The 15242-nt window shown below is 38.0% G+C and overlaps 1 long non-coding RNA gene and 1 pseudogene across 1 annotated transcript in view; one reads left to right on the forward strand and one right to left on the reverse strand.

Moving 5' to 3' along the window:
- Window positions 1-3283: 3283 nt before the first annotated feature.
- Window positions 3284-4802, reverse strand: LOC100404239 (eukaryotic translation initiation factor 3 subunit J-like; annotated as a pseudogene).
- LOC144579901 (uncharacterized) overlaps window positions 4008-15242 on the forward strand; it is a 44379-nt gene continuing 33144 nt past the window's right edge. Inside the window, exons 1-2 of the long non-coding RNA XR_013528543.1 lie at window positions 4008-4092; window positions 10132-10220. This is a non-coding gene — a long non-coding RNA (uncharacterized LOC144579901). The remainder of the gene's footprint in view (window positions 4093-10131; window positions 10221-15242) is intronic.

Raw genomic sequence — 15242 nt, forward strand, 5'->3', positions numbered from 1 at the left:
TAAATAAAGGAGGTTCCAAATCTTAGACACGATTACTTTCAAGTTGGAAAAGCGTGGCTCTGAATGTGGCTTTGCCACGTGCTTGAGCCACTTAAATTCTCTCAGCCTCAACTTTTGCATCAGCAAAACAGGGATAATTATGCCTTCCATCTAGGGTTGTTGTAAAGACAGTAAGATTTGTAAAAGGCCTAACATAACATATGAAAATATAGTACATCTTCAATAAATAGTAGTTAGTATTAACGTGCTACATTACAGTGGAAGAATAATCAGAAGGTACAGATAAACAGAGCAACTCTTAAAAGCTTTCTTTTTCTTCTTTATGCATTTAACAGTATTCATGGAGCACCTACACTGTACCAGACACCATTCTAAAAGCAGAAAATACAATAGAGAACAAGACAGGTAAAGCCCCAGCTCTCCTGAAGGTTACCTGTGCATGGCAGAAAGATAATAGAGAAATACTAGTTAATTAAGATGATAATTTCAGATCTCCATAAGGGATGAGAAGAAAATTAAACAGGGTGATATGATAGACAGTGACTGGTGGGTTTTAGAAAGAACCTCTATAAAGGATCATAATTGAGGAAACACCTGACAGGAGGAGCCATAGGAGCACAGAGGGGACGGGGAGAGGAAACAAGTGCCCAGGCCTGAGGTGGGTTCAAGCCTGGCCTGTCAGGAGAACTGAATGAGAACAATGGTTTCTGGGGTGTGGTGAGATAGAGAGGGATGAGATGAAGTTGAAGGCTAGGCAGGGGATCTGAGTCACTATCCCAGCTCTGCTACTAGCAAGCTGTTTGGCTTTGAATAAAGATTTTAAACTCTTGACTGAGCGTGGTGGCTCATACCTGTAATCCCAGGACTTTGGGAGGCTGAGGTGGGCGGATCACCTGAGGTCGAGAGTTCAAGACCAGCCTGACCAACATGGCAAAACCCTGTCTCTACTAAAAATACAAAATTAGCTGGGCATGGTGGTGCATGCCTGTGGTCCCAGCTACTTGGGAGGCTGAGCCAGGAGAACCACTTGCACCCAGTTGGCAGAGGTTACGGTGAGCCGAGATCGAACAATTGCACAAGGCTTGGCAACAAGAGTGAAACTCCGTTAAAAAAAAAAAAAAAGATTTTAAACTCTTGAAGTCTCAATTTTGCCATCCGAAAAATGAGGGGAAGGGGTTACCTTTGATCATTGTTAAGGTCCTTTCAACTCTGATTTTAATGTAGACCAAAAGCACTCTTATTCTTCCTGTGATGGCAATACTGCAGTCAAATATGACTCTCTTACAGATTGTCTAGTCTTGCTTGTGTCTTAGGAGTTACCTGTAAAAGCAATCAGACCCCAAGACGTAAAATGCTTTATTCTGCTTATCTTGAAGTATCTTTTGGATTAGTTATGGCCAAAAGATCAGCTGGCCATAGTTCTTTTTTGGTTCCTGGTGGCAAAACACTAGCTCACAGATGGTCCCAGGAACCTAGTTTTTAAAGTTTATTTTAATTGTTCTGTATTTCATCTTGACCTTTTTTCAAGCAACTACAGAGCATGTATCAAGTCATACAACTGACTTTGGGAAAACTTTAAGACACTTTCTATTTTGTTTGATAGCATCAACTTGCACAGCAGGTTATTCTGAAGAGTCAAAATGAGTATTAAAATGCTGTTTGTAAATCTTTATCATTTTTTAAGTCCTCACAATAGTGATTTGATTAAATTAGTTGCTTTGTAAAACATTAGAGATCTCATAATTGTTAACAATTTACCAAACTGTAGTTAACTGGTGCGGTTTGCTGAACATGTTTTTTAAAGGAAAGGAAATGCCAAAACCTTGGTAAAGTCGTTCCATTGCTGCCTAAGAGAACAAAGATTTGTTCTTCAGACACTTTAAATCAGGCAAATAAAAATAGGTAGAGTTTCCCTTTCCCATCTGAAGCACTTCATCAGTAGAAATAGCCTGATAAATAACTAGTGAGTCTTTGCATTCAAGAGATTCCACAATATGTAATGCAATAATGGAAAGGTTTACCCTCTTTTTTTTTTTTTGAGATGGAGTCTTGCTCTGTTGCCAGGCTGGAGTACAATGGCGCGATCTCCCCTCACTGCAATCTCTGCCTCTCGGATTCAAGTGATTCCCCTGCCTCATCCTCCTGAGTAGCTGGGACTACAGGCATGTTCTACCATGCCCGGCTAATTTTTTTGTATTTTGGTAGAGACAGGGTTTCACCATGTTGACCAGGATAGTCTCAATCTCCTGACCTCATGATCTGCTCGCTTTGGCCTCCCAAAGTGCTGGGACTACAGGTGTGAGCCACCGCGCCTGGCCAGATTTGCGTTTTTTAGCTTCAAAGTTGGAGGATTTTGGTCATTTTAATTTTGTATGAAACTAGTGCTTTCTAGCCACAGTATCTTCATTCTGAGATAAGCAGTCTTCTTTACAATGTGTTTTTAATATCCTAATGCTCAATTTTAAGACAAAGCGATTTTAATACTAGGTGCACACTGCTACAAACTGCTTTTCTTGACAAGTTTTGAAGTAGTTCAAGGAGGTAGGTTAAGGCTGTATTACTGAATGGGGCTGGTAAACACCACACAATTTTTTTTCCTTATTTTTTTATTACATTTTAGGTTTTGGGGTACATGTGCAGAGCATGCAATACAGTTGCATAGGTACACACATGGCAGTGTGTTCTGTTTGCTTTCACCCCTTCACCCACATTTGGCGTTTCTCCCCAGGCTATCCCTCCCCACCTCCCCCTCCCACTGGCCCTCCCCTTTTCCCCCCAATAGACCCCAGTGTTTAGTACTCCCCTTTCTGTGTCCATGTGTTCTCATTTTTCATCACCCGCCTATGAGTGAGAATATGCGGTGTTTCATTTTCTGTTCTTGTGTCAGTTTGCTGAGAATGATGTTCTCCAGATTCATCCATGTCCCTACAAACGACACGAACTCATCATTTCTGATAACACCACACAATTTTTTTTGTCATGTTTCAGTCTTTTGTTTTCGATTTAGTGACTGATGCTATGAAATCAGATAGCAACAATGACAACATAATTAGGTTTGTTTTGAACTACAATTTAGCAGCAACTGAGGTTCCCAATTTTAACCCCTTGGCAGCAAGATCCAAGTTCCCTCATTTGCACATGAGCACCTAAGTGTTAAATAACAGCACAAAAGATACTGCACTTTGCGTTGTAGCATTTGGCAGAACTGAAAGGAAAGGAAGTTGTACTACCTGTTCAAGGGATTGTGAGCAATATAAAGATGACACCAGGAAAAGATAAAATGTCACATGAAGTCTTCATAGTCTTGTACATATCCTCTATCATAAGCACTGTAGTCTGCCAGATCATCTTTCATGGTGGCTTTTAATCCCCCCCAGGAATCACAGCTCTCTTCTTTTTCGCTTTGCTTTGCTTGCTTCTGTTTTTCACTGCAAAGCACAGCCACTGAACTGGTCATCTTTTTCAAGTCATCAATTTCCAATGCAATACATACCTCGTGAACTGAGACTTCCAAAAAAAAAAATGGCGTAATATAGTGACTTTTCATATTGTGTAATTTTATCTTTTAGTAACTTTCCAAACTCTGTGAAGTCATCTCTTGAAAATGGGTTCATAGCATCTATTCCATAAACAGTATTATTAACACCAGAAGTTTCCTTTGCTAATTTGAGGCCTGACCCGTCCTCTAATTTCTTCAGCTGAGGTTTATCTATTGATTGTTTTGCTGGTGTTAGCACTTTAGGGTCTTCAGGTTCTTCTAACCTCTTTTAAATTTCTTCTTGCCTTTCTTCGTTCTCTTTTATCTTCTCTGCTTTTTTTCTTTTCTGAAATTTTTACCTCTGGTTTTACTTCTGCTTCCTCTTTTTCTTCATCATCATCATCATCCCAGTTATCCTTGAGGTCCTCGTCCTCATCATCGCCCTCCCAGCGGCCCCACCGGCAGTGCCGCCGCCCCACACCTTCCGCACTGGGCCTTCCACAGAGAACGCGTCCGTGTCTAAGGAGTCAAGAGTCCGGCCGCACAGCCGCCATCTTGAGCCGGGTGTGAGCGTGTGTGAGGAGGAGAGCTAGCGAGGAGTTAGTGTGGCCAAGGTGAGTCACTGGGTTTGCTCAATCTTTACCACCTTAAATGTTCAAGCAACTCTGACTGTAGTGCATGCCTCTTCTCCAGGGATTTAATATGCAGTAGTTGACCCCCAAAACAAATGCACATTTAGGAAAATGACAATTATCCACGATGATCACCAGTGACATAGATAATTTAAAGTCACCCAGTGTGATAACTGAGTGAAATTCTAAGCCATCAGGTCAAGAATAACAGATCTGCACCAAAACTATTCTGGTCGAATGAGTAACTCTCCTGCTTTATTTTTTAAGCACTTATATATTCTTGGATAGAACTTTCCAGAACTTAACTCTCCAGTTCTTTCCTGTTTCTAGCCTAAGTCTGTTATATTGCTTTCTAGGTTATTTCCTCTAATTCTGCATATGTGGAGAAGGGTAAACTGGTGGTTACCGTCAGCACATTACACTTTTTAATATGGTTTGGCTCTGTACTCCCACCCAAATCTCATGTTCAGTTGTAATCCCCAGTGTTAGAGTTGGGGTGGTTTCCAGTGGTTTACCACCATCGCTTAGTGCTATCTCATGATAGAATTTTCAGGAGATCTGGCTGTTTAAAAGTGTGTAGTGCCTCCCACTTCGTTTTCTTCCTACTTCTCTGGCCATTTAAGACATGCCTGCCTCTGCTTCCTCTTTACCTTCCTCCATGATTGTGAGTCTTCTGAGGCTCCCCCAGCCATGCTTCCTAAACACAGCTTGTGGAACTGTGAGTCAATTAAACCTCTTACCTTTATAAACTACCCAGTCTTAGGTAGTTCTTTAAAGCAATGAGAGAACAGACTACTACACTTTTAAAATAAATAACAATGACAAGCAACACACGTAGTGTTTACTAATCTAGGTTCTTTGCAGATTACCATTCGATTCTCACAACAACTCCATCAGATAGATAACTGTTTTAAATCCCACTTTACAGATGGGAAAACTGAGTCACAGAAACTAATCACCAGCTAGTCAGAGAGAGAGCTGGGATCTGAACCATGGCTCCAGGGTCTGTGCTTTAGTCACTGCACCATTTTGCCCCTCCCAGAAGCAAATTCTCCATCTGGGTTGCTATTCACAAATCTGCCTCTTTTCTTTTTTATTGTTTAGTAATTCATGAAGAGACACCAAAAACCTTTTTCTTCTTTCATTATTTTATGAATAATTGTAATTCTTTTCCTTTTTTCTGAAAATAAAAACCTATGACCAAAGTTTTATCTGAAAAAGAGTCTTTGACAGGTTATTATAAAAAGGGTCTTCGATTTATTCATGCTGTCCTCATTAAAGGAGAAAAAGTCTTGCTTGGCCAAATTAAATCAATGTGTTTGTTCCCCACTCATCGTCTAATTATTTTAAAAAGCACAATCCAACACCAGAATTAAAGCAGGAATTCTCCCCATGTATTGTGAGAGCACAAGAGGCCACAAGATGAACCACATAACTAAGACTGGTGAAGTGGACTGGAGAACCTGGGAGATACATTACTCAGGTTTATGTAGAGGCTTTCGTGGCACTCTGGTTTTTCTGCACCAGGAAAACAACTGCTCTCGGCAGAGAGATGGCAGCTCCATATCTATCTACATACCTGTGCATCTACATATCTATCTATTCACATATATGTACCCATACACACTCACACAATTTCTGTTCATTTTCCTTATTTTAACCACTAAAATACTAAGTTTTTGTGTACCCTTTCAAGTCTACATCACAGATAGCAAAGAAAAACCTACCCTTCTTACTGTCCACTTCCCAAGCAAATTCCCTAAAACCAGAAACATAAAATAGAAGATGCACGTAACTAAAATATATACAACATAGGTATAAATAAAAAAATTATATATACTTACAGGTATAAGTAGAAATTATATATATGGACATTGTGTATGTGTGTGTATATAGAGTATTTCAGACCACGAACTTAGTGGTGTAAAATATATCACGTTATTTAGTCTCAAGAGAACAAACTTTAATACATCTTATGAGGAAACAATCTCAGTCAAGAAGAGGTTCTTCTTCTAAGTTGCTGGGGAAGAGTTGTGTGCTCAGGTAATGGGTGAAAGCGGGTAACTGGGCTGGGTCATAATCCAATCAAGCCAGTGAAGACTGAGGCATCCTTATTGCTGCCTGGTCTTTGTTCACACAGAGAGGCGGCAAGGCTCCAGGGGTTCCACACTCTCAGAGCTGCAGCCCAGGGCACAAGCAGCTCCATGAGGCTGTCTGGGGCCCTGAACCCTGCGGCTCCAGCATGTACATAGAGATTCCAGAGGACCCTGGTTCTGGTCGCCACCCCTTTTAGGTTGGAGTAGAGAAACAGAAGAGTACAGAGGCTCACCAGGCTCAGATCCTCTCCTTCTATCTGGTATTTTTCTTACCCTGCACCTTACCTTTTTCCCAGGTGTTTCTGTGCTTCTGTTTAGCCTGGGGGATGGAGCAGCACGTGGGAAGTGTTTCTCAGGTCACACCAGAGTTTAGTTAACCTCCCTTTGCCTCCCCTCTAATTCACTTCCTTTCCCTATCTCTCTAACCTGTGAATCTTTGGAGGAATTAAGGGTCAAAGGGAAGACTCTCTCCTTTTCATTAGGTCTTCTTTATGCCCTGAGCCCCTGAGCCCCTGAGCACCTATGCTTTTAAAAGGCACAGCCTTTTTTTCTGCTGTAATAACTTGAAGCAAAGAGGTTGCATGCCTAAGTGATACAGTGGAGCAAAGGAAAATGCAGTGCAGAGAGACAACGGTCTTTTCATCCAATCACGTGTACCCACTTGGCATTACGTAATACATGACAACTGTGTGTATCTTAACATGATATATACATATATGTGTTTAATACACAAGAATCCTATTTACACATATAGGCATTACTCATGTGGTTTGGGACCATGGGTTGTGGCTTTTTTTGTGGTGAAAAAATCTATGGATGCTTACTTCTATCCGGTTCTTAAATATTTAATTCATAAGCATGTGTTCTTAATTTATGGATCATAAAAGAAAAAGTGGAGAAATAGAATATGGAAGAATTATAGATTACTATGTAGATAGATAATGATATATCAGATTATAGATAGATTTCTCATCACCAATTGCAGAGAGAGAAAAGGGAGCGAGAATTTCTGACTCAGGCACTCTGTAACAATCAACTTACTATACCCCAGCCATGTCATTTAGCTTCATTAACAATCTCATTTTCATTATTAATAAGGATGAAAATGTGCTCAAAATACATTGCAAGTATAAGATCACAGATTTCAGATAATAAAATTGAGTTGGAGATTGAAAATATTGGCTTATTCATGAATAAGACATCTTAGACCATTATGCAGACAATAAAGAATTCTTAATCCTTGCACCAGATGCCACAATTCAGGTTGTTTTTCTTTAGTATGAAATTACTTTCAATGTAAACTCAGACACACTTGGAAAAAGAATAGATTCTATAAGAACTTTTCATATAAAATATAGGTAAAATAACTTGAAAAATAAGTAAATCAATCTTAGGCTATATTGGTTACATCTTTAACTTACTGCTGCCTAGTTTAAGGCAAGAACTTAATTTTAATTTATATCTAAACATGCAAAGGGAAATATCCCTTTGCTTCATGGTGAGGTGATGTGACAAAGCAGTTTTTTTATTACTTGTGGTTGAGGAAATAGCTGTTTAAGAAAAGATACTTCCATTTATGTGGCTGCCTGAATCTTGAGAGGACAATCCCTCTCTTCCAGTTTTTGGGCAGGCTGTTTTTGCTCCTTGATGGAGACATATTTTCACTATTACCCCTAGGTGATAAGATTCAGGGAAAACAGTGTCTCAGGGATTACTTAGGAGGTACAATAGGCAGAGGCAGAATCCTGGAGGGAAAGCCCTCATGTAAAGGGTTGTCAAATTTAGCAAGTAAAAATACAGAAAAACCTGTAAAATGTAAATTTCAGATAAAGATCATACGTCCCCTATATTGCATGGGACCACCTTACCAAGGTGGAATCATGTGAACACAGGAAATGTCCAGTGGGTGAGTGCCCAGTGGGAATATGGGCTTACCAACCAAAAGAGTAAAAACAAGTGGCCTCAGAAGGTAACTTAGAATTGTACCAACTTCTATCAACAGTAGAACCAGTTTTCAGGGAGTACTAAAATGCGTGTGGCAAACTGAAACAGTGGTGTTAGCACGAACCTACCTTGGAATTAGCCTGAGCTGCTTGGTGCAACATTCAAGTGAGACCAAAGTGGGACAGAAGAAGGAACAGGGGCCTGTGTACCCAGGGAGTGTCTGTCATGCAAATCTGTGCCTTGTCTCTAAGTTATCTTAGGACATAAATCTGTGCTCAGGAAGCTCATCTGTTTCTGTGCTTCTGTTTCTTCCCTTTTTCGGTCTTCTTGTGCTTCCCCTCATTTCTCAAGTTTCTTTTTGAAAATTTTAGCTTTTGTCTCTGAATAATTAACTTCTAGGTCTTTAGTCTTGATCACCCTTACCAACCCATTCTCTTTGTGCCAACCAGAGGGCCTCTCTCTTTCTCTGTTTTAAAATCAGATTTATTGAGATATAATTTATACATAATAAAGTTCACCAATTTTATATGTATGATCTATGAGTTTTGACAAATGTATACAGTTGTATAACCACCACCATCACCACAATCAAGAGTATAGAATATTTCTATCACACCAAAAAAAAGTTTCTCATGTTCCTTTGCAGGCAGTCTCCTCCTTAAACACCTGGCCTCTGGTAACCACTGATCTGCTTTGGAACACTTAGTTTTACTTTTCTAGAACTTCATCTAACTGAAATCATGTTGCATGAAGTCTTTGTTGTCCAACTTCTTTTATTTAGCATAATGCTTTTGAGATTCATTTGTGTTGTGTGTATCAGTTTTTCATTCCTTTTTACTGCTGACTAGTATTCCATCATATTGACATACCACAATTTGTTTACCTATTCAATAATTAATTGACATTTGGGTTGGTTCTAGTTTAAGGCTGTTATACAGAAGGCTTCTATAACATTAAAGAGTTTTTGTGAATATGTGTTCTTTTCCCTTGGGTAAATATCTACAAGTAGAATTGCTGGGTTGTTATATCATAATGATAGTTGTACATCTAACTTATTAAAAACTACCAAACTGTTTCCCAAACTGGTTCTATCATTTTGTATTCACACCAGTTTCAGTTAACTTCACGTTCTCACCACACTTGGTATTGTCAGTCATTTGTCAATTATAAATGTGTGCTAATATCTCATTGTGATTTTAATTTAAATTTCCCTAATAATTAATGATGTTGATAATCTCGTGTGCTTCTTGGTGCTTTGTATTTTTTTGATTTATTCAAATCTTTTGTACAATTTTTAATCAGGTAGTTTGATTAGCATTTAGTTGTATATGTTCTTCATAGATTATGTATACAGACCTTTATCATATATATTTTGTAGATATTTTCTTCCACGCCGCAGCTTATCTTTTCACTTTTCTTTTAAAGAGTTTTTAATTTTGATGAAATTCAATTTATTGTTTTCACAGTTCATGCCTTTTTGTATTCTATCAAAGAAGACTGCTTAATACAAGGCCATGAATATCTTCTCCCATAATTTCTTCCAGAACTTTTGTAGTTTTAACTCTAACATTTTGGTCCATAATCCATTTCAAGTTAATGTTTTTTTAAAATGTGAAGTAAAGGTCAAGGTACTTTTTTTTGCATGCAACTACCTAGCTGATCTAGCACCATTATTGAAAAGGCCACCCTTTCCCATATTCATGTGCTTTGGCTCATTCATTGAGACCAGTTGGCTATTTATATGTGAGTCTACTTCTGGACTATCTATTTTGCTTAATTGATCTGTATGTCTGTCCTTAGGACAATACTCCACTTTCTTGATTATTTTAGCTTTGTAGTAAATCTTGAAGTCAGGTGATGTTAGTTTTTAGTTTTGTTTTGGCTGTTCTAGGTCCTTTGCATTTCTATATAAACTTGAGGATCAACTTGTCAATTTATTTATTCACTTATTTATTTATTTCCTTCCTTCCTTCTTTTTCAGAGATTCAGTCTCACGATGTTGTCCAGTCTCAAACCACCTGGGCTCAAGCCATCCACCTAGCTCAGCCTCCTGAGTGACTGGGATACCAGGTACATGCCACCAAGCTTAGCTAAATTTGTCCATTTCTTTAAAAAAAAAAAAGCCTCTCAGAATTTTGATTGAGAGTGCATTGAATCTATGGATCAGTTCAAGGAGAAATGACATTGTAGCAAGAGTAAGAATTCCAAACCATGAACACAGTATATCCCTCTTTTATTAGGTCTTTGATTTTTCTAAATGTTTTGAGTTTTCAGTATACAGATCTTCCATGTGTTTTGTTATATAACTTACTCATAAGTGTCATGATTTTTTAATGTTAATGTAAATAATATTTTCATTTTAATTTCTAATTGTTCATAGCATATAGAAATAGAATTGATTTTTTCATATTGACATGTATCTTGCACAGGTGCTAATTCAGTTTTTAGTTTGAGTCACTTTTTTATAGGTGCTTTGGCATTTTTTTTTATGTAGACAATCATGACATCTATTAATAGAGACAGTTTTCTTTCTTTCCAATCTGTATGCAAGTAATTTGTTTCTTTTTTTTTTTTTTTTTTTTTTGCCTGATTGCACTAGCTAGGGTCTCTAGTACAACACTGAATAGAGGTGGTGAGAGCAGACAGCCTTGCCTTATTCCTTATCTTAGGAGGAAAGTATTCAGTCATTCACCATTAAGAATTATGGTAGCTGTAGATATGCAGGTAGATAGGTAGTTGTAGTGAATGCTCCATGTGCACTTGATAAGAATGCATGTTCTGCTGTTGGGTAGAACATTCTATAAATATCAATTAGGTCAAAAGAACCAAAATGCCCTTTATTGAGTTGATGACTTTCCCTTCTATTTCTAGTTTGCTGACAGTTTGTATTATGATCCTCTGTTGATTTTTGTCAAATGCTTTTGCTGTATTTGTTGAAATGATCTTATGCCTTTTTCTCCTTGTCTGTTGATATGGCGAATTGTATTGATTGATTTTTAAACATTGAACCAGCCTTGCATTTCTTTTATAATGGTCATAATATGTTATCTTTTTATACTACTGGATTTCATTTGCTAGCATTTTGTTGATGTTTGTATGTGGGAAAATTGGTCTGTAGGAATATTGGTCTTAATTTTCCTTTCTTGTAATGTCTTTAACCAGTTTTGGTATCAGGATAATACTCATTTTAAAAAATGAGTTGGGGAGTATCTCCTCCTCTTTTTATTTTCTGGAATCTACACTACATAGAATTAGTCTTATTTCTTTCTTTAGTGTTTGATAGAATTCAGCAGGATCGCCAATTATGGCTAGGGTATTCTTTGTTGGATGGTTTATAATCAAGAACTTAATTTATTTAATTGTTAACACTATTCAAACTATTTCAAATTGGATGAATTGTTGTAGTTTGTGCTTTTTAAGGTATTGTTCTATTTCATTTAAGTTGTCAAACTTATGTGTGTAGAGTTTTCCTAGTATTCCCTTACCCTTTTGGTGTCTGCAGGGTATGTAGTGACATCTCCTGTTACATCCTTGATATTGGTGATTTGTTTCTTCTCTTTTTTTTGGTCAGGCTTGCTGGAGGATTGTCAAATTTTATTGATTTTTTTTTTTAAAGTATTAGTTTTTGTTTCATTGATTTGCTCTATTGTTTTTCTATTTTTAATTTCATTGATTTCTGCTCTTTTCGTATGGTGTCTTCTTTCTGCTTGCTTTGGATTTAATTAACTTTTTTTCTAGTTTCTTAAGCTGAAAGTTTAGAGACATTTCTTCATTCTTAATATCAGTCTTTAATTCTATAAATCTCTCTCTAAGCATTATTTTAGCTGATGCTGTGATTTCATTTCATTAAATTGTTTTCTAATTTGTTTTATGAATTTTTCTAATTTATAAATTATTTTCTAATTTATCTTATGAATTTCTCTTCGAATCATGAATTATTTAGCACTATGTTATTTAATTTCCAAATATTTGGGAATTTTTAGGTATCTTTCTACTATACTATAAAAATTTACATTTGTAAAGGCTTGTTTTGTGTCCCAGAATAGTATCTATATTAGTGAATGCTCCATGTACATGTGACAAGAATGTGTATTTTGCTGTTGAGTGAAATGTGCTGTAAATATTAATTAAGTTTGTTGATTGTTATTTAAGCCTTCTATATGCTTTCTTTTTAAATTTTTTATTTTTATTAAATATAATTTAATATTATGCCATCCACTCATTTAATGTATACACTGCGGTGGATTATTAGTGTATTCACAGTTATGCATTCATCACCAGAACATTTTTATAACTCCAAAAAGAAATTTCATATTGTTTAGTAGTCACCCCCCATTTGCTTCAATTGTGACTGCTAAACAATACGAAATTTCTTTGGAGTTATAAAAATAGATAAGAAATATAAATTTCTACTCTTTCAATTTCTATGGCTTTGCCAATTCTGGACATTTCATACTAATGAAATCATGCAATATGTGTCATTTTGTGTCTGGCTTCTTTGGCTTTGCATAATATTTCCAAGGTTTATGTTGCAGCAATTGCTAGAACTTCATTCCTTTTTATGGTGTAATGATACTTCATCATATAGATACACAGTCCATCAGAGATTCAAAGATTCCATATTTGTGAATTTGCCTACTTGCTAAAATTTATTTGTAATCCCAAAAATCAGCACTCACAGTGCTTTCACAGTCGTTTGTGGACTTGAACAGAACAACAAAAGATTGGATTTAGCCAATGTGCATATTCTCAGCTGAGGTCAAACAAGGTGATACCCAGCTATCTTGCTTTAGCTGTCATGCTGTACACCAGTGTCCTTTTTGTGGTCTGTTTATTGCCATGTTGTCCTAGTCCACCTCGTGTTGCTATAAGGGAATACCCGAGGCTGCATAATTTATAAAGAAAAGAGATTCATTTGGATCATGTTTCTTCAGGCTGTACAAGAAGCATGGCACCAGCATCTGCTTCTAGTGAGGGCTTCAGGTTGCTTCCACTCATGGCAAAAGGCCAAAGGGAGCCAGCATGTGCAGAGATTACATGGTGAGAGAGGAAGCACGAGAGAGAAAAGGTGCCAGGTTCTTAACAACCAGCTCCCACAGGAACTAATAAGAGAAAGAACTCACTCATTACCACAAGGATGATACCAAACCATTCATGAGGGATCCATTCCCATAATCCAAATACCTTTCAAAAGGCCCTACCTCCAATATTGGGGATCACATTTCATCATGGAGTGTAAAGTAGTCAAATATCCAAGCCACAGCACTTAACTTTCCAAATCTGTTAGTGTGAGTTCAGGGGGGTCTTAGGGCTAACTTAGCCCTACTGCTAAAATAATACCCTTCTGAGGAATCTATTCAATTTCCTGTGTATTACAAAGTCTTTTTATTCTGGATAGTGAAATATAAGCTACTTTCAAGTCTAGGAATTCTTCTGCCACACCGTTTTAGTGGCTCTTTTCCTGCATCTCATGGATATACAGATAAATACTTGGCCAAAAACTTGAGGATATTCCTCTACATCTCTCTCCAGAGCACTCTTGTTGGTTCGTTCATTCTCTCTCTCTCTCTGTCTGTCTGTCTCTCTCTCACCCTCCAAGCCCCCCTTCCCTCCCTCCCTTCCTCCTTCTCCTTCTCTCTCACTCTCTCCCTTCTCTGTCTCTGGTACTGTGCTGCCTTGGCTCCACAAACTCTGATCTCTGTCTCTTCACCTCAGCATGATGGTTGGGCCATTTTGGGATCTTCTTCCCTGTGCTGCAGCTTAGAAAGAGCCTGCAGGCAGAGACTTGGGGATATCACAGAGCTCACCTCATTTGTTTCCCTTCTATCAGAGATTACAGTCCTGCAGTGCATCTTGTTTAATATGTGAAGGCCATTGTTTCATATATTTTGTTTGGTTTTCTACTGTTTAAGGCAGGAGGGTAAATCTGGTCCTAGTTCTTCCATCTTGACTGAAAGAGAATTCCTGAGAGTCCAGGGTGCTCTTTTTATGACAAATATAATCGAGTTGCCTTTCTGTTGAAAACTTTTTAATGACTTCCTTGGGCATCAATTTCAAAACAGTAAATAAATGAAGGAGAAAGGGATATGCGTGTGTATCTCTAAAGATGGAAGAAGTTAAAACAAGGTATTTAGGGAACCAGGAATAGCGATGGAGTCTAGACAATGAAAGGTGCAAACACATGATGGGGAGTTCCGGGGGTGGATTATGAATGCAGAACCAAAATCACTGGTCCAGAATCTCAGTGTCCTGGAGTCCCTCTGCTGGAATCCACATATAGCTGAAACAGTGGCCAGTGGCCCACTCTGGCCATTTCAGTTACTCAGCTTCATGTCCTCTTTGCCCATACATCCTTTATCCTATAGAGTCTTGCCAAGAATACAGATCATGTAAATCATGTTGACTATGCTGCTAGATTTTGTGGGGGAGTTATTTGAAGGAATTAGAGAACTAAAATGGAAACATCTTTTGCCTTTAAGATTGAAAATGAGAAGATGGAAAGACAGACTATAACTGATTAAAAAGGACCCAATCAATGGTTAAAAAAAAAAGTTGGACAAAACAGCAAAGTTTCAGCTGTCTGAGAACCAAATGGGTTCAGGAGGGAAGCCCGAAGGAGGGAAGCCGTATTCTGCTTCTGGGTGAGTCTTAGGGCTGGCAGAGTCATTTAAGCCATAATCAGAAAAGGAAATTGGCTCCCTGGTCTAGATGTTTTTTGCTGCAACTGTTTACGTGCCAGAAAGCACAGCTTGAGTCTGTTCTTCTCAACTTCTACCTTGGGTTTTGGGAGACACCCGGGCTTGCTTGGGTTACTGAAAGGGTACTGACTGGGTGAGTCATGAAAGATGTCAACAGTTACTGAGGGAAAATACGTGAGCTGTTGTATCAGAGCCTTAAAGACCTCATCTGGTAATCTTAACAGTAACCCACATTTTACAGAGGAGAAAATTGAGGCTCAGAAAGGTTACATGCATGCTTTCAAGTTGGGGCTCTGTGAAAGCCCACCAGGCCATAAAAATGAAAGAGATTATTAGGTTTTATGGTGAGAGCAGCTCAAGCCAAGTTAGAATCCTGGCTATAAGTAAACATAAA

The sequence above is a fragment of the Callithrix jacchus genome, chromosome 17 (assembly GCF_049354715.1).
Source record: "Callithrix jacchus isolate 240 chromosome 17, calJac240_pri, whole genome shotgun sequence".
NCBI classification, from domain to species: domain Eukaryota; kingdom Metazoa; phylum Chordata; class Mammalia; order Primates; family Cebidae; genus Callithrix; species Callithrix jacchus.